Below are 24,425 nucleotides of genomic sequence, written 5' to 3' on the forward strand. Positions count from 1 at the left end.
ACCTCTTGAAATCCTACACAAAACACACAAATACATTTTACTACATTATAAGAGGGGTGTACTATGAAGCGAGATTACTGGCTTAGCTTTGATGAGTCTAAAGGCACGAAGCTGGCTCTCTTTTAACACAGCTATATCACAGCGGTAACTTATGCTTAACTCATAACCAGGGACCCGTTTCACAAAGCAGGTTTAGTGAAAACTCAGTCTGTTAACTCTGAATGAGCCTTCATGGACGGACTTCACAAATCAAGTTGATAACCATGATCGTAGCACCAGTTAACTTACACTGCGCTTTTCGGTTTGGTCGACCGGGAGCCGAAAGCCTGCATATGTTGAGCCCGCTTCGTTGTATAGTCCTAGCTGTCTGTTTGTTTTGCCCACTTTATCTATATTTATAGATCAATGGTTTTGCCTCCAGTTGAACACGGGAGCTAATCGTGACTGGCCAGCTAATGCTAATTAGCGCTCACGCTAGCTGGAAACAGCCGTTCAACATCGCATGAAAGGCAGCAGAAACAAACCTTGTGCCCACATCAGCCAGGTGCTCATGACACAACAGTAACACATTTCCTTCTATTTAGCAGACACACACTTACCTGTGTTTCCACTGCCGATAACAGTCCGACTCCGGAAGCTCTAGTTGTCAGCGAGACTCTTCTTTGTCTTGTTCTTCTTTTCCGCCAGGCAAAGTATGGCTCACTGCTGCCTCCCCTGGCTGACTAAAATGAAAAGGCCAACTGCACGACGCACTCATGTACACGGAGTGCTGCGCACGGTGCAGATCAACTTTCTATTGTGTACAATCAGAAATTGCGACCGCGCGCTTGTGTGAGCGCGTAACAGTATTTGTGAAGCAGTGACAGACAGGCGGGCACGCGCTGCTTCATAGGTACGCAGGTTCTTGCTACACGTGAAATGCAATCTGCACGTTACAACGCATGCACGCACGCACGTGTAACATAACAATCATGCATGTACACACACGTTGCTGCGAGTTGCTTTGATTGAATAGAATCGATTCGCCATAGTGTGCGTGCGTGCGTGCGTGCGCGCGTGCATGTGTGTGGGTGTGTGGGTTGTTGTTCTTCAGCACCTTCTGTACTTTCTTCAACATCTCCCTGTCTTCTGGAGGCCATCTCCTTCTTGTTCAATGTAGCTTTGATGCTTTCAGTCACCCAGGGTTTGTTGTTTCATGAAACAGCACACAATACTGATTGGGATCACACTGTAAATACAGAAATTAACAGTCTGTAAGCTCATCAGTGTCCTCCCCATGAGTGTTGCAAAGAATGTCTCAGTCTGGCACCTCAAATCATGCCTGCAGAGTCTCCACAGCATGTAACCACATCCAAAAAGTTCTGGAGTCCCTATATTAACCAGAGTAGCGACATGACAGGTCCAAAAAATTTTGGTCACGTGATCTATGGGTGCCATTTTGTTTACTATTCATGAACGCCGGGTTTTCCTGTTAACGTTGTTTACACCACGAGTTCCGGCAAGATGGCGACCGCTTAACACGCACGGTCAAGAGCTCTGACAGACCTTACCCATTTCTACTTTTTTGTGTGGTCTTGAAAGATTGAATCAAGTCTGATATGAACCTTGAGAGCTATTTTAAGAAAAACATGGTCAACATGAAGAAGCGCGGGGTGAAAAAGACCGAGGGAGGCAATGAGAACCAGCACACTGAACAAGGGGCTAGCGGAGACAAAGCTAATGCTAGCTCAACCCTTGCTACACTTGATGCTAATGCTGTTATCCAAGCGCTGACAGCGGTCATTGAAAGTAAGCAAGCGGTAGTTACAGAGAGGATTGAGAAGGCTGAAATTTCTGTCTCACAGACTGTGGATAAAAAAAATTGCCGATGTCACGCAAATGATTGAGATGAGACTCACCTCCTGCTGGAAGCCGTCGCCGCCCGTGGTGTTGAAATACAGGCTCTGTCCGAGAGAGTTGATGCCGCAGAGGAGCGAATCGCATCCATTGACCAGACTGTTACCACCTCCGACGCCAAAATCACAACTTTGGAGAAACAGGTCAAGCAACTGCAAGAGTGCACGGACCAACTTGAGAATTATTCCCGTCGATGTACTGTCAGAATACTGGGAATTGAAGAACAGAAGGAGGGGACGAATGCGGTCAAATATCTTGAGAAGTGGATTCCTGAGTACCTCCAGCTCAACACCCCGGACGGAAAGATAATCCTGGACCGTCCGCACCGCTCACTAGCCCCGATGCCATCCACGGGAGAGAGACCACGTCCCCTGATCGTCACGTTCCATTACTACTCTGATAAAGTCTGTGTGATGGATGCTGCCCGTCGACTCCACCTGACTAGAGCACTGCGCCAACCAAAGATCCACTTCTTCAACGCCTATTCCTCTGAGGTTGTGCGTAAACGCAAAGCTTATGACGGCGTGAAGGCTCGACTCTGGGAACTGAAAGTAGAGTACGCCTTGTTGTACCCAGATGTCTTGAGAGTGACCACCGTGGGAGGAGGCTACCACCGCTTCTCAACTCCAGGTGAGGCTAGCATGTTTGTCCGCTCTCTGGAGCAGGCACGCGCCTCACCACCACCACCACCGGATGAATGAGTCACATCACCAAATAGACGGCCGGGTTATCTGATGTGAGTACAAGGTGCTATTTACCACAAATATGAAACTTTAACTGATCATAGACCACACACACTATTATTTGTCACGGAGCTCGAGTGAGATAAGACAGTGTAAGCAATCGTTGCTGGAACTTACTCAGTCTTTAGGACAGCTTCGCTTGAGCACTACCAGTTATTTTTAGTTGCAGTACTTTGCTTTTTGTTTTGTATTGTTTTGGCAATTTTTCTTTCACAAGTTTTGTTTTTGTTTTTGAGCTGGTTCGAGCTCTGGCCCCTCTCTTCACTTTTCTGTTGTTATATTGTCCTTGATATGTTATATACTACTGCAAGCACTTTTAATTTCCTTTTAGCAGATTGTTTAAATGGTAGCAATGACTGATAATACTGGACAATTAAACTGCGTCTCACTGTTAAAGAGTTCTGTTAAAGAGATAAACAATCCTATGAAAAGGAAAAAAGTGATCACATTTTAAAAAAAAACAAACAGATATAGCATTTCTCCAAGAAACACACCTCACTGACACGGAACACGTTAAATTAAAATGTGACTGGGTTGGTAAAGTGTATTACTCCTCTTTCTCATCTAGTTCCAGAGGTGTGGCATTATTAATAAATAAAAATCTCAGATTTCAGCGAATTTCTGAAGAAAAAGATACATGTGGTAGATCTATTTTAATAAATTGTATAATCAATACAAACAGAGTTACACTTGTGTCTATATATGGCCCAAATACAGACGACCCAAAGTTTTTTAATAACTTAATAATGAAAATAGCTGCAAAAGAGGAACAATGTATTTTAGTTTAACCTTGTGTTAAACCCAACTCTGGAGGGACAAGGTATGTTTTATCAGTTTGTTTCCTGGCTATAAAAGACACAAGCAGAAACAAAAAAACAAGCCGTTTTTTCGTTTTGAGCAAAAAACAAAAAAACAGGAAACGGTTCGTTTTTTCGTTTTTTTCGTTTTGAACAAAAAAAACAAAAAAAACAGGAAACGGTTCGTTTTTTCGTTTTCACCCCCAAAATGAAAATACGACTCCATATTTCGTTTCATTGGTGGGCGAGGCTTCGGAGCCCGCCGGTGCACAATAAAGCTCCTGCCTATCACAGTAAAGCTCTTGCGCTCGCAGGCATAGACAGACTGACTTTCATAGTATTGCCTGCCCCCACTGCACTTCCCCAAACTCTAAATCAAAGTAAGTCGTGTACACAGTAATGACAGTCATAACCAGTGGTGTAGTCTAGTTTTTTCTAGTGGGTATACTCCAACCTCATAAACCAAAGCCAGGTCAGGTTCTCATATATTTGCGCGTGCACTCACATGTCCACGTGCGCACGCGCGCACGCACACACACACACACACACACACACACACAGCAGCAGAAGCTCCTTTATTTCAAACTACCAATTAGATACTTATAGACATTATAGCGTCAGCAGCTCCTCCTCCTGCCATCAGGTAGAGCTGATGTTTCCTCTTCATCAGGTAGAGCTGATGTTTCCTCTTCATCAGGTAGAGCTGATGTTTCCTCTTCATCAGGCTCCCTTTCCTAAACTTTAACCTTATCTCCAGCTGTAGTGTTCCCTAAAGTGGCAGTATTCACAGGACAAGCACCAGGCTTATTAAAACACTGAAATGGTTTCATTTAGCTTTGCTTTCTTTTTCTTATTTTTTCTCCACTGACTGATGTTGGGTCATTAGAAATTCTAGACTCATGTCCCTCTTCTTCTAAGCCAGGGGTATTCAGCTAAAATTCAGAGAGGTCCAGTCAGCAAAGGTCCAGAACATCATAATGTCTAACTTGAGTTACTGTGATATACGCTGATGTAACCTGGTAGTTTTATTAGAGTCTGCCTGTAATCAAAAACTGACCGTCAAATAAATTCAGTACGGTTCAAAAACATTTAGACATTTATTAATAAATAACTTATATGTAACTGTATATCTTAGAATAAAGTGCAGAACTTAAAAAAGCATGACTGAACAACCTGAATCAACTTCTATACATCTTTTACAATACCTAAATCTCATAAATGTAAACATTTGAACACTTTTACATTTTTGTCTGTCTCATATCACTCCCCTAATATCTCTGCAGCTTAATGGGAGAACTGAGCTGCTGCTTGTTTGAGCCGTTCTCAAAACATATTTTGATTATGTTCATAGTTGAGAAAGCTGCCTTACAGCTGTTTGCTGAGCCAAACATGGTCAGTATGTGACCACAGTCTGTCCTCTAGAGATGTATAAGGCACAAAAGATGCGCAAACACATGTATTAGTATGTTTTTTTGACATAACGTTCACTTTTCTCTGTGTCAGGAAGCGGTGAAGCTGTATGGGACAGGGGAAGGTGTCTGGCTGAGAACAGGGCTCACTAAAGGCCGACCGCGGTCCAGATCCGGACCCAGACGCCGTCTATACGGGTGTAAATTTGACAGGTCGCTTCTATTTTACCGGTGCAGCTTTCCAGTGTTTATCATTGGTCTATCAGCTCAGAAACGCACAGACCAATTATGTACGAGTTCAGGCATCCCACGTGACGCTACTCAGCCAATGACATCGCTGAATCGCATCGCAGCTCTGCCTTCAAAAAGCAGCTGAGAGATGAGGGACAGAGAGGACAGTAGTGATGGAAGTTCAGCTCTTTTTTAGAGAGCTTTTGGCACGGCTTCCAAAGAAAAGCCGGTTCTTTCGGCTCCCAAACGGCTCCTAATTTATTATTCTTTGTAGCCTCATGTTTTTGCCTAACCTGGCAAATATGAATCATTTGTATTTTGACAAACTCTTTTTCATTAAGTGTTTTTATGAGAAGCCTTATAATTGACTCATTTTGTACATTTGCTCTGTTACAAAAACAGGTATTCTTGCTTTTGTTTATTATTTCAACCAAACTTTTTTGCACAAAAAACAAATGAACAAAACTCTGCACATGAACCCACAGAACCAGAACAGAAACAGAACCAGACTCAGTATTCAAACAGTATAAATGTCCTCAGGGCAGGCTGACATTCAGAAAAATCAGATGGCTGAGCTTGGATGGGCTGATACATTTCTTCTTTCAGTGAATATCTGCCGTGTTTTTGAGAAGATTCTCTCAGATGGAAGAAGTTGTCTCTCCTCCATCACCTTCACCAGGTGGGGCAGACTGAGGCCTTGTCCTGCCTCCAGCTCAGTGGGTCGTCTGCTGGTTGGATGAGGGCTTCCTCTAGATATGATCCTCCATTACCACATCAGCTGTAGGATTTCTCCTGAATCATCTCCTGTAGCTCTTCCATCAAAGAGCCTCCACACAGCAGAAGTTTGAGGTTCCTCCTCCACTTGGTCCTCTAATGGTGGAGGTGTCAGACTGCTGCTCTTATTCTCTGAAGTGTCTCATCAACAGCTCTGTTGTCACTGAAGGCAAGCTCCTTTAATCTAGGATCCAGTAACATGTTTTCTGCTAGGACAGTGTTAAACTCCATACTCCATTAAATACGTTAGGAGTCGGCTCTTCAGATTCACTACAAAGCATCGGCTCTGAGAGTCGTATCTTTTGTGCCTTATACATCTCTAGAGGACAGACTGTGGTCACATGCTGACTATCCCAGCTGACTCGGGCGAAGGCAGGGGACACCCTGGACAGGTCGCCAGTCTGTCGCAGGGCGCGTTAGAAATCCAACATGCTAATACCAAACTACCTAAAGCATTAAGTGAGTTAAAACAAAAACGAACCTTGTATGATCATCTCTGCACAAGTAAAGCGGAAGCAGCAATGGCTAGAACTAAATATCATTACTATGAATTTGGTAACAAAACTAGCAAGTTACTTGCCTGGCAGCTGAAGCAACAAGATACTGAAAAATTCATACAAAGCATAAAAACTGATGATGATGGCCAATATCTGGTGGACTCTAAAAGTGTAAATTTTGAATTAAAAACATTTTATGAAACATTATACAAAACAGAGCAGGCTACTGAACTTGAAACCCAAAGTTTCCTTGAAAACTTACCATTACCAAAACTTACTACGGCAGACACTTAGAGACTTACTAGATGGAGAAATGTCAGAAGGAGAGGTCCTTAATGCAATCAAGTCCTTACAAAACAATAAAGCCCCAGGCCCGGATGGCCATCCAATTGAATTCTTCAAAACTTTCACAAAAAAACTATTAGCCCCACTGACAAACATGATCAGAGAAGCATTTCAGAAGGAAAGCCTTCCAAAAACTCTGGAGCTAGCAACCATAACATTGCCACCAAAACCAGGAAAGGACCCTCAAAAATGTAACAATTACAGACCTCTTAGCCTCCTCAATTCAGATTATATAAAATTTTAGCAAAAGTAATTGCCCTACGCCTGGAAAAAATAATACCAAAAATCATTAATGCAGACCAGACTGATTTTATTAAGAACAGACAGGGAGCAGATAATGTCCAGCGACTCTTCCATATTATAGAGCATGCCCAAAACTGAGATGATACTGCTGTGGTGGTGTCTATGGACGCGGAGAAGGCGTTCGACAGGATAGAACCAAGATTCCTTTTAGAAACGATGAAGGCCATGAATTTTGGTGACTACTTCCTTAAGCTAAGACCTTGTTTCATTCTCCCAGGGCACAGATTTCCACAAATGGGGTCCTGTCGGACGCCTTCTCCTTGTCACGCGGCTGTCGTCAGGGCTGCCTGGCTTCGCCCGTGCTATTCTCCATTGCAATAGAGCCACTGGCCATTGCCATACGATCAAATATATCTATTACAGGTATAAAAATTGGAACGGAAGAGCACAAACTTGCTCTCTATGCAGATGACTTATTAGTGTTTATATCTCAACCCACCACATCATTTCCTTCATTGTTCACAAATCTCAGAAAATATAGTGCAGTATCTGGTTATATAATTAATTATTCAAAGAGTGAAGCATTCCCAATTAATATGACAAACCAACAGATGCGTAATCTCCCAGTGGTGTGCTGAGGGCTTTGAATATTTGGGTATTAATATTTGTAATTCATGTGATAAGGTTTTTGAAACAAACTATGTTTCATTATTAACTAAATCTAAAACTGAATTGCAAAGATGGATGGACCTCCCTCTATCACTAATTGGTAGGATCAATACAATAAAAATGAACCTACTGCCCAAATTTATTTATTTCGTTGTATTCCACATAAGGTTCCCGTGTCCTTCTTCAAAGAATTGGACAAATCAGTAATAACATTTTTGTGGCGTAAAAAGACTGCAAGAGTTAAACTCCTCACATTACAAGCACCTTATTGCAAGGGTGGGCTGAATCTTCCTAATTTCAGGCTGTATTATTTGGCTGCCCAGTTCCATGCGCTGTGGTTATGGTTTCATTCTAAAGCAGATGAAGTGAGATGGTTTTCCATAGAACAGCATGAACTTCAAGACAAGTCATTAACAATTATACCATTTTTGGGTTCTAAAAAGAAACTTAAAACAGTAACAAGCAATCCAATAATCTGTGCTACTTTTGATGCCTGGCAACAACTGCACTCATTAGTAGGGCAAAACATAAAACTGTTGGTGAATTCACCACTAAACAACAATCTTAACGTCCCAGTAGGTATTGCAGATGGTATATTACAAATCTGGGTAAGAAAAGGCATAAAAACTGTTAAACATCTTTACATCAATAATGATTTTGCTAGCTTTTTTCTATTGACAGATGTTTATGGCATCGACAAACGCAACTTTTTCAAGTATTTACAAATTAGAAGTTGGATAAAAAGTGAATTCAAAGATAATTTTCCAAACAAACCTGAAGAGTCTTTATTTGAAAAATGCCTTTTTGAACCCAGGCGCAGTAAGGCCAAAGGTTTGATATCGACTGTATATCAAACTGCACTGGTCAACCTGCCAGCTTATGGTGGATCTTCCACCAAAACAAAATGGGAGTCTGATCTTGGGTGTTTTTATACAGAAGAAAATTGGGATAGGCTCCTAAAATCTGTCCAAACAAAACTGGTGTCCACTAAGCACAGACAAATTCAATTTAACATTGTTCATAGAACATGCTTTACTCCATACAGACTAAGCAAATTGGGTAAAGATACTTCCAACCTCTGTCAAAGGTGTAATACAACTATTGGTACTCTTGTGCATATGTTATGAAGTTGTGTTTGGTTGAAACCATATTGGAGTAATGTCATTGCTATGACAGCTCGTGTCTGTGGGAAGCCAGTTGAGGCAGATCCAAGGATCTGGCTCCTGGGTGACGTTGCACAACTAAAGATGAACTCCATTAAGAAATACTTCATCTTGCTTGCAGCAACGGCTGCCAGGAAGTGCATTCTGACATCATGGAAGAGTGTGGAACCCCCCAGCCATAAACACTGGGCAAATGAGCTCCTGTCATATTGTACTCCTGAGAAAATTCTGCACTCAATCAGAGGGAAATTCAATGACTTCGAATTGACTTGGACTCCCTTTCTGAACATCTTGACCCAACTCGACCTGACTCTTGACTAGTGTGCTTTGTTATTTGCTGTTATTTATTTTTAATTAATTTATTTAAATTTTACTTTGTTTATTTATTACGATATATATTTCTCTGTTTTATTTGATTTTATTTTTTCTTTTTTCTTTTGTAATATCCCAACCCTTTAAACTTTTATGTCATTTTGTATTTAATTCTCTGCATCTTTTATTTTTTGAAGAGAGGGCCTCTGTTTTCTGTTTTTTGTAATTAAAAAACGATAAATAAAATATATTTTTTAAAAAAACGTTTACACCGCAGAGAGTAATTCTAGGTCTTTTTTCGCTTCCTATATACCTGAAAAATGACGGGCTGTTGTGCCTTTGGGTGCACAAATCAATCGGAGAAGAGATTCCACATGTTTAGATTTCCCAGTAATAGTGAAAGAAGGAAACTGGGGGAAAATAAAGTCCGGAGAGTGGGATGGAAACCGACTTCATCATCGTTTTTGTGCCAGGTTAGTCCCATGTATGTACTTTCATGTTATGATGTACGGGTGAAGGACAGAAAAGTTTGATGTGATTTTAGGCAGTTGTGGTTATTTTGACTTTAAACATTTTCATGCATAGAGATGCATGAAATACGGGCCGCTGAAGTTTAACAGGTTACCCCACTAAACTTCAGCGGCCCGTCTTGAGATGTGCAAACTTTTGCTAAATTGAACGAAGCTGCAAACTCGATGATAGAAACATTATACACCCATGGAAAGCTTAGATTCTCATGAATCCGCCGGTATAAACCACTTTCAGATGTGATTACCACAGCGGGTAATATAAACACATTTGTCCAACAAACAGCAAATAACGTAAACAGCACAACTCACCTTTGAAGGCTCATAACTAGTCACAGATGAAAATATTCCACAAAAAAACGGCCATAATCCAACCTTGAACATCCAGACAAAACAAGCCAGTAAAATATTTTGTCCAAAACGTCTTGAAATCAGTAAGCAATCCACAAATAGCTAAGCGAGAAACACACACAGTCACGGGTGCATTAGTGCGTGGCACAGTGAATGGAAACAAAATGGCGTCAAATCCCCAGTTGACGCCACTCTGGTTAATGTAGGGACTCTAGTTGCAGCTGGACACCAGGAATGTAGATGGGCTTAAGGTGGACCAGGTTGTGATCTGACCTACCTAGAGGCAGGAGAGCTATGGAACCGTATGCTCCCTTAACAAGAGCCTGCAGGAGGTCCATTGTTTTGTTGTCCCTTCACTGTGTGAAGGTGGGCGTAGTTAATTTAAGAGTGATGTGATTAAAATCCCAAGAGATGGCTATGAAGACACTGGGGTGAACTGTTTGTAGGCCTGCAGTCACAGAGTTGCTGACATCAGTAGCCCATGATGCACAGGATGCGGGAGCAATGTAAACAACTATGACTGTAGTCTGAGAAAACTCTCTGGGAAAGTTGTATGGACAAATAGTTACCGTTAACAGTTCAATGTCTCTGTGAAACGTATAACAGAGCCCTCATGAAACACATTGTCACTCCTCATTACTGCTGTTAGCTCATCTATCTTCTTCTCCAAAGACCTTACATTCCCCATTATAATAGAAGGAAGATACGGTCGATATCTCCACTCACTTTGCCATTGCTTCCTCATGGACCTGCAGGCCCGGTATCTCCCGGTGGAGGACTTTCACACATACAATATTGAGGGAGCATAAATGTCTCAACCTAATTGTATTACAAACCATTTAATAGTTGAGTATTGTGGACATCTTAACCAAATGTTGTGGCAGTCCATGCAATAGTTTTGAAGACAGTACACTAAAGAAAAACATCTAGTTTTCTGGACCGAAGTGGTGTGTAAATGATGATAGACTGACTGTGCTGGTGTGCGACTAATCTAAGCTGTTTAGAGCCTAACAGGATTTAACAATACTGAAGTAAAATTACCTTTTCCTATGTTTGTTTAGTGCAATTCCATTGTGAATCAACTGGTGAATAAGAAGGTATCATGTAACCAGATTAACACAACTGCTACATAGACACCAATAGTTCATCACCAATAGTTAAAGTTGTCAAGGCTGATCTCGGATTTCTCCCTTTTTTCTCCTTTTACCTGGCAAGGTGAAAGATCTCTTAACTTCATCCTATTAACAAGTTTCTGAGGCCGTTGGTTTAAACATCCCAAAACTTAGAGTAGTGAACAAAATTTTACATCGACTTGTAAAGACCATGTACATCATTCAGCTTCCACTGACTCCTAGCTCCACTTTATGAGATTGTATCACTGAAACCCATGCTTCATTGTTACAAAAAAACAGCAATGCATTTTGGTTCTTTCACAAATTTATCATCTATCATCTGTGGCTCACAGCAACGTGAATTATCAGATTTGGTAATAAGTTATTTGATTTTTTTCAGCGACATGAGTTTGTAACTTTCTGTGAATGATTGCAATTGACAGCTGAAGAAACAAGTCTGTGTCAGAAAGCCAATAAACTTTGTTTGTCAAGAAGAGTGGTTAAAGATACAACCAGAAGCTTGTCAGAGGCATCTAGTCGAGGTGAAAATGGCCACGGGACATTGAATTAGATATTAGCATTGATTTTTTTGCAGAAGACCTACAATAAATCTATCAAAGAACCAAACTGCATCATTGCTTTTTTTGACAAAAACACGTGAATTTGAATGATTCTTTCACAGAAAAAAATCAGACTTACAGAAGCATTGGAAACTCAAGACTCTCATGATATACATGGTCTTTCCAGGCATATGTAAACTTTTGTTCACATCTGCACATTTGGTAAGAATTAATTTATATTAACAACACATTAACATGCAAGAGCTTTGCCACTATAGACTGAGAAAGAAAAGTGGTGTATTTTGTGTGCAGTTATCTCTCTGCTTTCCTTATATTTACTGACAGAAATATTGTGTTTTCCTGGAAATTGGCCCCATGTCTATGCTCAGGTTTGAAGATTCCTCACTGTGGGCTGTCCATGTGGGACTGACAGAGCAGCCGATCCACGGAGCCCAATCTCTGACTGTGGAAAGTATCATATACCATTCTCGCTACCGGCCCAGAGGACTGAACTACGACATTGCACTGATGAAGCTGGCCAGGCCACTTGTTTTTAATGGTATTGGTGTCCTTTTTCAAGAATGTGCCGAGTTCAAACTTGCCCATTCATATAGTTCAAAGTGTCCTGTCCTCCTCTGTAAAAATGTTATAATCAGACACAACAGAGGTGGTCAAAGATTGCTGATTCATTGTTTATCTTTACAAATTTTTGTAACATAGGTCCATCATCATTAAAATGTACTTTCCACATTCTACTGTAAGTGGATACATCGCCATTCAAAGGTACTTCAGTGCATACAAGGTCAAGTGAATGTATTACTGTTCAAATGTATTTCACTTATTCTTATTCTTATTCCTTTATTTGTTTCGGAGGGACACTGCACATTAATAAACATTTTATACAAAAACAAATGTAAATGCACCCGAATTAACCAAAAGGCTAGTTTACATCGGCTGTCCCCCCTGCCAGAACTAAAAGGCCAGTGCCTGGTAGGGAAGAGATAAAAAATACACAATATACAAATGCAAAGTACAGAATACCACGCAGATCAACAATAAAAATACAAGAAACACATTAAATAAACAGCTAGACACATAGTATCATACTATGTGACCCAGTCTCATACTCATACTCATAGCATATATAAAAAATTTTACACTTTAAAATTTCTACCTAACATATGTCATATACATTTGCTTACAGTAGTGCTCAATGCTCAGAATCAGAGAAAAGGAAAACCAGTTCAGGCTCCAGCGGCTGTAGGATTCAATGTTCACATCTTTGACTATGGATTAGCCAACTCTTGAGTTTACTTTTGAAGGAGATGTATGAGCTGGATTCTCTGATGCTTTGTGGGATCTTATTCCACTCTTGAGCTGTCTTGTAGGAGAACACAGACTGTCCAAATGAACTCCTTCGGAGAGGAATTTTACAGTCACCTCTGACTGCTCCTCTCGTTACAGTCGTTGGGGATCGAAAGTGTATTAAGTCACAGAGAGGAGGGGGGGCAGAGCGCTGATGTATCCGGAACATTAGGCAGCAATTTTTAAAAATAATGAGATTTTCCCAGCTTAACAGTCTGTATTGTTGTAATATAGTGCAGTGATGGTATGCTCTAGGTTTTTTATCCAAGACTTTGAGAGCTTGTTTATATAGAGACATGACCGGTGTTAAGGTAGTGCTGTTAGCAGTGAACCAAGTGGATAAGCAGTAGTTTATATGGGATAAAATAAGAGAAAACATGTACATTTTTGCAGCTTTGGTAGTCATATGATTTCTAAGATGACGGAAATTTGCCAAGGCAGACCTTACATTTCTACAGATCTTGGAGACATGATTTTTAAATGTGAGATTACAGTCAATCACAATGCCTAAGTATTTGTACTCCTTTACTATTTGTATTCTCTGTCCAGCAAATAACACTTCAGGTTCTTCATAAGCTTTTTTACTACATGAAACAGTAAGGGAATTCATCATAGTTCACATATACTTCAGTATTTGTTGCAGTAAGCACAATACCTACTGTACACATTTTGATGGTACATGTTGAAAATCATTCATCATCACCAATTCATTTTGGGAGATTTTATTGCTAAATGTATATGTATTTTTTTTTATATTTCAGACACTCCCACTCCAAGATATTTTTTATTGCCTAGGGGCAAATGTGTGCTTGGACTAGTTACCCCCTATGAGGAGTTTGCTTTTGAAAATGATCAAAAATGCCCCAAAATCTCACAGGTACTTCAAAATGGTGAACCTCCTTTAGGGTTTAGGGTTTGGCTGCCACTGAATTTTTTGTGCACCCTGACCAAATTTCCTAGATGTAGGTGAAACAGTAGATACTACAAATTTTGCAGGGAGGGCTTTGGAGCCATTTTGCTATACACATGAGCAAGTCCCTTAAAATATCTTTTTTTTGCCAGTTCTGATGTGTTTGCAAATTTTAGTGAGTTTTTGAGCATGTTTAGGCCCTCAAAAATGTGATTCTGTTGGGCAAAAAATAATTCCTTGCATTCCAATTTGGTCCTACGCACTGTCAGTGCTTGGACCCTAAATTCATAAATGCATGATGGTAAAACAGCAGTGCTGATAGAAATCTGTTAAATCCGGTAATATATTTATTTTACTGATCAATGTAGCTGATCATTACTTTGTGAAACTTTTCGGCCTGACACTTGTCCCATAATGCAGGATAACACTTTTTTTGTGGTCAAATGAAAGTGAAATGAATGTTATTGATTGAAAATTCTCCTTAATGAATACTAATAAACTAATCAATCTTCTAATCTCTGTTCTATCAGCCCCAGTAGCAGCAGAGTAAACAGACTTCACCATCCAAATACATGTTGGGTTCCTCTGGCAATGCAATAAATACAGTCTGTTGTACTGTAACTAAATGGCTTCAGTGGTTTCAGTAACGTACAGCTCAACATGTTTGTGGATAAAATATTTTCACTCAGCTGAGAGTCTGTATCACTCAAAGAATTGTCAGGAAATGTTTCGTTTTCACTTTAAATCAAAACTCTGAACATAACCTGATCTGGACCAGGATAGCTCCATAGCATAAGTTACCATGGATATCTAACAGGTTCAAACAGAGCCACCTTTGTGATGCTAAAAACTCTGACTTTATGTTCAACATACCCACGAACCCACTAATCTCACTTTATAGTACTGCCCTCAGGAAATACACAAATCGAGTTTAAGCCATTAACATAATTGAGACTAAATATTGTTCCAGGTTCACCAATGAACTCCTCCACATCTGCATGAGAAATGCCCTGACACCATTCAGGCCTAGATTTAAAATCCTGGCAGGACAAGCTGCAGCTCAGTTCTCTCACTAAGCAGCATAAACTAGGGAGTAAGATATAAGAGGGAAAGAAAAACTGTAAAAATGTTCAATTGTTAAGATTTGTAGAGATTTACATACATCGTAAATTTGGTAGAGACTGTTCAGTCAAGATGGGAGACAGTTAAAGAAAACGGGACAAAGCTGCTTCTAAACTTTCTTTTTCTCAGATTATGAACCTTATATTAAGATGCAGAGTTTTTCAAAAGTTATTTTGTTTATTTTATGTTATTTTTAAATGCAGCCCTTCTTTTACTAAATGAGAGAAGACAATTATACATATCAACAGCCTTATATATCTGTACACTTAAATATTAAGTGACAATAAAAACTGTCAAAATGTTTTTGAATCATACTGATTTTTTTTTTTTTTTTTTTAGTTTGACAGTCTGTTATTGGTTACATCCAGATGTTGATACAACTACTAGGCTACATCAACATATATCACATTAACTCAAGTCAGACATTGTGATGTTCCAGACCTTTGCTTTAATACATTTTCTCTAACTGGGCCTCTTTGAATTTTAGTTGAATGCCATTGCTATAAACAACACAGATCAAAAATTACTTTTTAGCTCTAACAAGCTAAGATTCTTATCTTACAACTCTCCTACCCCCTTCCTGCTGAATTAATCCTGTGAAGTGAAAGTGACTGCTCCATTTCCAATGTACTACACACAGTTGTTTACGTTGTGTGTAAACAAACAGTTGTGATACTCTTGAAAGTGCTGTTCATTAAAATTATCTTCTGTAGGTCTTGTGAAGCCTATCTGCCTTCCCAACTTTGGAGAGGAGTTTATGGAGGGCACCATGTGCTGGACCTCTGGCTGGGGAGCAACAGAGGAAGATGGTAAATCTGAATGAGGAAAACAACATATTGCTACTCTGTTATATCATTCACACAGCCACAAGTACATTTTAAGGTGACTCTAGTATAATTTAAAAACTTGCCAATCTGTAGTGATGTCTCCTGACACACAATACCAGTCAAAAGTTTGGGACCACCAACTGACTCAATGGCTTAAATTATTTTCTGCAGTGTAGAACAATATTGCAGGCAGCCCTAACCCTAACCTGAAGAATTATGAAGTAGGTTACAGCATGAAGGAATAAATAAATACCTAAGAAATGTTAGATTCTCCAAAATAGCCTCATTTTGCTTTGATAAACGCTTGTTCATTATCCATTCTGTCAACCAGCTTCCCAATGCCATTACCTGGAGCTTTTCCAACAGCCTCAAAAGAGTTCCTTTATATGCTCGGCACTAGCTGAATACTTTTCCATCCCTCTACAACACAGCATGACAGACTTTTAAGTTTGGTCTGCAGACTAAGGCCTCTGCACTCTCACACAGCGACAGAGAGCCTGCCGAAGGTGCCACTTCCAGGAGTAGTCCGAAACATGACTTTTTCATTGATGTTGTTCAAGAAAGCCAGAGTGCTACCATCCATCCATCCATCCATCCATTTTCTTCCGCTTATCCGGGGCTGGGTCGCAGAAGCAGCAGGCGAAGCAGGTCGCTTTCCAGCTCTTCCTGAGGGATCCCGAGGTGTTCCCAGGCCAGACGAGATATATAATCCCTCCAGCGAGTTCTGGGTCTACCCCGGGGTCTCCTCCTAGACGGACGTGCTCGGAACACCTCCAAAGGAAGTCTCCCTGGAGGCATCCGAATGAGATGGCCAAACCACCTCGGCTGGCTCCTTTCGATGCGAAGGAGCAGCGGTTCTACTCCGAGCTCCCTCCGGATGTCTGAGCCCCTCACCCTATCTCTAAGGCTGAGTCCAGCCAACCTATGGAGGCAGCTCATTTCGGCCGCTTGTATCCGCGATCTTGTTCTTTTGGTCACTACCCAAAGCTCATGACCATAGGTGAGGGTTGGAACGTAGATGGACTGGTAAATCGAGAGCTTCGCTTTACGGCTCAGCTCCCTCTTCACCACGACGGTTCGGTACAATGCCCGCATTACTGCTGACGCCGCACTAATCCGCCTGTCCATCTCTCGCTCCATTTTCCCATCACTCGTGAACAAGATCCCGAGATACTTGAACTCCTTCACTTGGGGAAGCAACTCCCTCTCAACCCAGAGGGAGCAATTCACCGGTTTCTGGCAAAGAACCATGGCCTTGGACTTGGAGGTGCTGATCCGCATCCCTGTCACTTCACACTCAGCTGCAAACTGCTCCAGTGCGTGCTAGAGGTCACGGTCTGAGGACGCTAACAAAACCATATCATCTGCAAACAGCAGAGATGCGATCCTGAGGCCCCCAAACCGGACACCCTCCCCACCACGACTGTGCCTTGAAATCCTGTCCATGAAGACCATAAATAGGATTGGAGACGAGGGGCAGCCTTGGCGGAGTCCAACACCCACTGGAAACGTGTCTGACTTATTGCCGAGTATGCGGACACAGCTCTCACTTTGGTCGTACAGGGACCGAACGGCTCATACTCCCGTAGTACCCCCCACAGTGCCCCTCGGGGGACATGGTCATAGGCCTTCTCCAGATCGACAAAACACATGTAGACTGGCAGGTCAAACTCCCATGACCCCCTCAGCAGCTCCGCAAGGGTAAATAGCTAGTCCGCTGTTCCACAACCGGGACGGAAATCCGCATTGCTCCTCCTGAATCTGAGGTTTGACTATTGGTCGGAGCCTCCCTTCCAGCACCATAGAGTAAACTTTCCCGGGGAGGCTTAGAAGTGTGATACCCCGGTAGTTGGCACACACTCTCTGGTCCCCCTTTTTTGAAAATAGGGACCACCACCCCGGTCTGCCACTCCACAGGTACTGTACCCGATGCCCATGCGACATTGTATAGTCGTTTCAACCAAGACAGTCCAACAATGCCCAGAGCCTTCACCATCTCAGGGCAAATCTCGTCCACACCTGGTGCCTTGCCACCGAGGAGCTTCTTAACTCCCTCGGCGACCTCTGCCATGGATATGGACGAAGATCCCACCCGAGTCTTCAGGCTCTGCCTCCTTCATAGAGGACGTGTTTAGCGGGTTCAGGAGTTCCTCGAAGTGCTCTTTCCACCACTTGACGATATCCCCAGTATGGGTCAACAGTTCTCCACGCCGACTGTACACAGCCTGAGCAAAGCCCTGCCTCCCCTTCCTGAGGCGTCGAACGGTTTGCCAGAACTTCCCCAAGGCCGACCGAAAGTCCTTCTCCATGGCCTCCCCGACCTCCTCCCACACCCCAGTTTTAGGTTCCACAACTACCACAGCTGCCACCCTTTTGGCCAGCCGGTATCTGTCAGCTGCTTCGGGAGACCCCCGGGCCAACCAGGCCTCTTTTTTCAGCCTGACTGCTTCCGTCACGGCTGGTGTCCACCAGCGGGTCTTTGGATTGCTGCCACGAAAGGCACCAGTGACCTTCAGACCACAGCTCCTAGCAGCTGTAGGATTTCTTAATATGTGTTTGTAAAGTTTAAATTGTTTTCTCCACCAAATAATGAAATGTTACAGTAAATGGGGTTAAGATTATTTTGTGCAAAATTATTAAGTAGTCTAACTAGTTTTTGGCCAGAGAAATATTTGAGTTAGCCTAAAAATAATAATGCAGCATCTGAAACATCTCTTGCTGCAGACAAGAAAACCTCATAAAATAATCAAGGGAACTATTTTAGCTCAATAAGATTATGAGCAGAATTTCGGTAGCTGGAATCACATACAAGTTAGGGACCAAAATGTGAACAATAAACAATTGAGTCAACTGGATTTAGTTACTAAAATATTTATTTACTAACAACAACAACAACTAACTATGATTAATGACATCTATCAACTAAGAGCACAACAATACACATACAACACAAAACACGAACACAAAAACAAACAATAAGAGGAATGTGAATGACAGGGAAGGGAAGGAATACAGTACAATATTACGACGCAATATTGTGAGAATATTACATTATAATATGGTGCACTGGGAGGAAGGAATTAGAAGACCACACCTGAAAGCAGCCGTACCTTTTGGGGAAATGCCAATGTGAAAGTTTGCCAAATGAATGGTTTTAGGGAATCTAAGAATTTAGAGGAATGCACCAAGTATTCAGTGATTGAAAGGTACTTGCATACCCGGGATGATGATGCCGAAGGTGACGATGATCCATGCGGTCCGGTCGGCCTGTGGAAGCGGGTCGGAACAACGGTGGACAGAGTGGAGCCTCAGAGTGATTGATAGCAAGTCGACTTCAAAATTCAGGAGAACTCAAAATGGTGCTTTCAGATGTGGTCTTTTAAAGTGGGCCTTTGCATATCATTAACTCAGCAGGGGTCTGGTACATCCTCCGTCAGGGAGGGCCGATGTCCACATGTCCCTCACAGAGTTACATTTTCAGGTAATTTCTATAACTTTCCAAAATATTGAAATTTGGTGAACATGATTTATCTAGGGGCATTACTGATAGATAGCTGATTAAAATGATACCAAACATGCTCATATGTGATCGGCAGACATGTTAAAATTATGACATTGATACTAATCAGGAGGAATAAAATATTAAAAGTAAGGCAAGAGGTAGAGTCATTGAAAAGTTCACTTGTTCGGTGAAATGGATGTACATAACAGGAGTTTTGTCCAGAATTGGGAGATGATTGTCTATGTTAGTTTTGTTGTGAGTCCAGAGCTCCTTTGTTTATGAATGGAATGTCTTTTAAGTGTTCCTCCAGGTTTCTGAGCTTCTTCCCTTCTGTGGTTCAGGAATCAGTCAGAATTTTTATGGCCATCAATTTGGTTCCTTGGAGGCTTGATGGTACTTGGGGGTTTTGAGCCAGTCTCTTGCTAAGACAGGTCCAATATACATCCTGGAGGTCTGTATTGGGGGTAATCCTTTAAAGTCAGCTCTCGGCCTCGCTTCCTGCTGACTTGGTGCTTCGCACCCCCATACCAGACATTTCCCACCTCTGGCGTGGTATCTTGGTGTCCCTCTTGCTTCGCTGATCAAAAGGGGAGCCTGTCTTCATCCTGTCCTGGTTCTGTTTCATTGTTGATAATGGCTGGTGGATCCTACACAGCTGCTTCTGCAATGGAGGATTTGAACATGGACCACTCAAGAATCCATGTCCCCAACCTCCCCCGGGATGTAGGAGAAACTCTTCCGGAGGTGGGAGTTGAAAACCCTACGGACAGGGTCCTCCGCCAGATAGGTGTTCTTCACAGTTATCTTGTTAAGTCCCCGAAAATCTATACAGGGTCGAGGAGAACCGTCTTTCTTTTCTACAAAGAAAAAACCTGCGCCCTCTGGAGAAGAAGATGGTCTAATAAACCCTGCCGCAAGGGCCTCTCGAATATAGTTCTCCATGGCTGTTTGCTCTGGTTTTGATAGACTATACAGCCGGCTGGTGGGTAAAATCGCATCCTTAATCAGTTCAATTGCGCAGTCATAGGGAAGATGTGGTGGTAGGACAGAAGCCTTTGACTTACTAAAAACCTCGGCTAGGTCATGGTACTGGGAAGGTATGGTTTCTAGATTAACTGGCTCAGGAGAAGAGGAAGAAACAGAGTTAGGTGGAGAGGGGGCTGAGAGAAGACAACTCTGATGGCAATTCGGACTCCAAGAGGAGACCTCTCCCCGTTGCCAATCTATTTGAGGGTTGTGTGCAGCTAACCAAGGGAAACCCAGAACCATGCAAGGTTTAGAATGAGCCAAAACAAAGAACGCTAGTTTTCCTCTATGATTCCCTGCAACTAAAATCTCAATGGGTACAGTCTTTCTAGTCACTTTTGCTAAGCTTAGACCATTCAATGAACATGCAACCAAAGGTTGACCTAGGGGGACTGTAGGAATTTTTAACTGTCTTACCAGATTAAAATCCAAAAAGCATTCCTCTGCCCCGGAATCCACAAGGGCGGAGATGGGCAAAGAAACTGACTCCCAACAAAGGGTGGTACTCAGCTGGAGACGGTGTCGGGGAGATGACTCGGCTTGGCCCGCCAATAGCTCCCTATCTACTGGTGAGCCTTGTCTTTTGCCGCTATCAGTGGGCAGGTGGCGATGAAGTGGCCAGCCTCTCCACAGTAGAGGCACAGTTTAGCTGCTCTCCGACGCTCCTTTTCTTGGGGGGTCAGCTTGGCACGGCCCAGTTGCATAGGTTCAGGTTCATCGGTTGTGATGGCTGGGGGGCTTGACTTTCGAGACGAAGGGCGAGGAGCAGGGCTTCCCGCAGGACGGCTCTTCCTTTCACGTCGTCGTTCTCTCCAACGATTATCCATTCGAACGGCTTCAGCAATCCATGTTTCTAAAGAGGTAAGCTCTTGTCAGTTCATCCTTCATATCCTCATTAAGACCTCGGTAAAAAGTGTGTCTCAGAGCGGACTCATTCCAGTCTACTTCGGCAGCTAAGGTTCGAAACTGCCGGGCATATTCAGCAACACTCCGGTTCCCCTGTTGGATGGATCCCAGCCTGGTTGCAGCGTCCCTGCCGCTAACAGGGTGATCAAAGTTTCTCCTCATCTCGGCCACGAAAGCAGCATAGGAATTGCACAGGGGGCCCCTTCGTTTCCATACCGCTGTTCCCCAGTCACGAGCATCACCAGATAAGAGCCCTATCAAATAAGCTATTTTCGCTCGATCAGAAGCGTAAGACTGAGGTTGTAATTCAAACACTAATGATACTTGCGTAAGGAAAGCCTGACAGGAACCGAAGTCACCACTGTAGCGCTCGGGAGTCGGAGAATTTGGTTCAATAACGGGTGCCGGATTAACTACAGTAGTGGTCTGACCAGTCAATTGATTTAATTTTTGGGTTATCGTGGAGAGCTGTTCAAACATAGCTGTGTTGCTGGAAGACAATGAACGCAACGTTTCATCATGTCGGCCTAAGGTCGCGTCAAAACTAGCCAACGTACTCTGAAGATCTGGTCCTAATTCCATTCTTGTATCTGTTGCATCTCCTGCTGAGCTCATGGTTTGGCCGGATCGTAATGTTATGAATACTGGAGGAGCTCAAGTGCAGGAAACGACAGACACAGGTTCTTTTTATGAATGGATTTAATGTTCTAATAAAGAAAACTACAAGTACCAAAATGGGGTGAGAAATAGGAAATAATTTGTCAACAAAGACAACGAAGGTAGCGCCGACTAGTGGCTTAGCGAACTATACACAATGCAAAACTTTTTAACTAAAAAGTCTCTCAATGCGTGAATAACAGCGAACACAAACTAGCCTGGCTTCAAGTACCGTTTCTCAAACTAAAGGTGACAAATTAATCATTCACAGAAATATCCAATCTTAACCATCTCTCTCAGGTGCTTAGCTCGGACTACAATCGGTCTCCCTCTGTTACTATTCACGGTTCTTCAAAATACCAATTAGCTTCAACAGACAAACAGTCAGTCTTTCTCAGTACTTAACAATAAGAGGTTCTGGGTGCTCAGACTGGGTTCCAGGGCTTGCTGGTAAACTGCAATCGGCCGGCGGTCCGTGTGGTAGCCGGTGCTGGGTAACCATCTGTGTGTAGACCGGACGCCGGTACTGGAACGCTTCAGCTGAGCCTCCTCAATCGACCAACGAACGAAGTAAAACAGATGATCCGTAGTGCAACGGAGACGGGAGCGGTTGATCCGGAGACTGAAGAGAGGAGCAGAGAATGCATTAGGATTGAATAAGAATGAGTAGTGGAAAAGTAATCAGGTGAGAGATTACAGGAACGGTGGTGGCTATCGCTTAGCTACGATCCAGCACAGAGAAGCGAGCAGCGTCTGCTTATAAAGGAGGTGGTGAAGAACTGATGAACATCTCCAGCTGCACCCCACGCCCACTGATCATGATTGCAGATCGAGAACACCTGTTCAATTCAATTCAATTCAATTCAATTTTATTTATATAGCGTCAATTACAGTCAACTCGTCTCAAGACGCTTTACAGAACCCAAATGCCTGACCCCCAGAGCAAGCCCAAAGGCGACAGTGGCAAGGAAAAACACCCTTTTAACAGGGAAGAAACCTCGAGCAGAACCCGGCTCTATATAGGGGGGACCCATCTGCCTGCTGGCCGGGCGGGTTGAGAAGGACAGAAGAGGGCAAGGGGGAGGGATGGGAGAAGAGGGAGGGGTGGGAAAGCAAGGAAAACACAACACACATTTGGATACATGCATGACAGGATATGTGACACAGACAAAGTATAAGCTAACATTGAAAACTGACTCATAATTTACTCTTATGATGTACGGCTCTGACATTAAACATACTCCATATATAGCTAGCAGTAAAATTCAAACAGTATGTAAGTTAGCATAACAGTATAGTGAAGGCAATGCAGAGTTGACTGGTGGAAAAAGGGAGTTGGAAGCAGAGGGCTGGAGGAAGGTCAGCAGCAGCATCCCACAGTGGACATGGTGGAGACTGGACCAGCTGGTGGAACATCAACCGCAGATCTGAAGCATCCAGCTCTGGGACCAGGGACACTCGGAGAAATAGCACAGGGGGAAACAGAGTGAATGTACTGCAATAACGGTATACATATTAAATGTAAAGGTAGATAGAGAAGGGCTCAGTGCGTCAAGAAAAGTCCCCCAGCAGCCTAGGCCTATAGCAGCATGACTAGAGGCAGAACGAAGGGACGTCCAAGAAGGAGTCAGCTGTGCAAATGAAGACACAAGCCGAACCCCTGTGGGTCACCCAGTCAGCCCCAACTATAAGATTTGTCAAAAAGGAACGTTTTAAGCCTGGTCTTAAAAATAGAGAGGGTGTCTGCCTCCCGAACCCAAACTGGGAGCAGGTTCCACAGGAGAGGCGCCTGATAACTGAAGGCTCTGCCTCCCATTCTACTTTTAGAAATTCTAGGAACAACAAGTAAGCCTGCAGCTTGAGAGCGAAGAGTTCTACTAGGATAATAAGGTACTATCAGATCTTTAAGATATGATGGAGATTGGTTATTAAGAGCTTTATATGTCAGAAGAAGGATTTTAAATTCTATTCTGGATTTAACAGGAAGCCAGTGAAGAGAAGCACTGTTGCCACTCCTGCCTGCCGAGCCAAGCCTAATTAGGAGGGAGAGAAAGAACACATACAAAACAAAACCACAGAACACTGCTTAACTAGGACCAGCTGCCGCTGGCCTGACACATAATATACATGGTCTTTACAAGTGCAAGTAAACGTTCATTCACAATTGAAGTGTCTTTTTCTAGGAGAGACCAGTGTGGTTCTGCGCTCAGCCATGGTTCCACTCATCTCCACCAAGACCTGTAACCGACCAGAAGTTTACAAAGGCTTAATCTCCTCTCTGATGATCTGTGCAGGATACCTGGAGGGAGGAATTGACTCCTGTCAGGTAATTTTTTTCACAACCCTGTAAAAAAATAATTGCCCCCTAAACCGAATAACTGATTGGGCCACCCTTGGCAGCAACAACTGCAGCTAAATGTTTGTGCTAACTTGTAATTAGTCTTTTACATCGCCATGGAGGAATCTCAGTCCACTCTTTTA

Source organism: Acanthochromis polyacanthus, chromosome 14 (genome assembly GCF_021347895.1).
Source record: "Acanthochromis polyacanthus isolate Apoly-LR-REF ecotype Palm Island chromosome 14, KAUST_Apoly_ChrSc, whole genome shotgun sequence".
Classification (NCBI taxonomy): domain Eukaryota; kingdom Metazoa; phylum Chordata; class Actinopteri; family Pomacentridae; genus Acanthochromis; species Acanthochromis polyacanthus.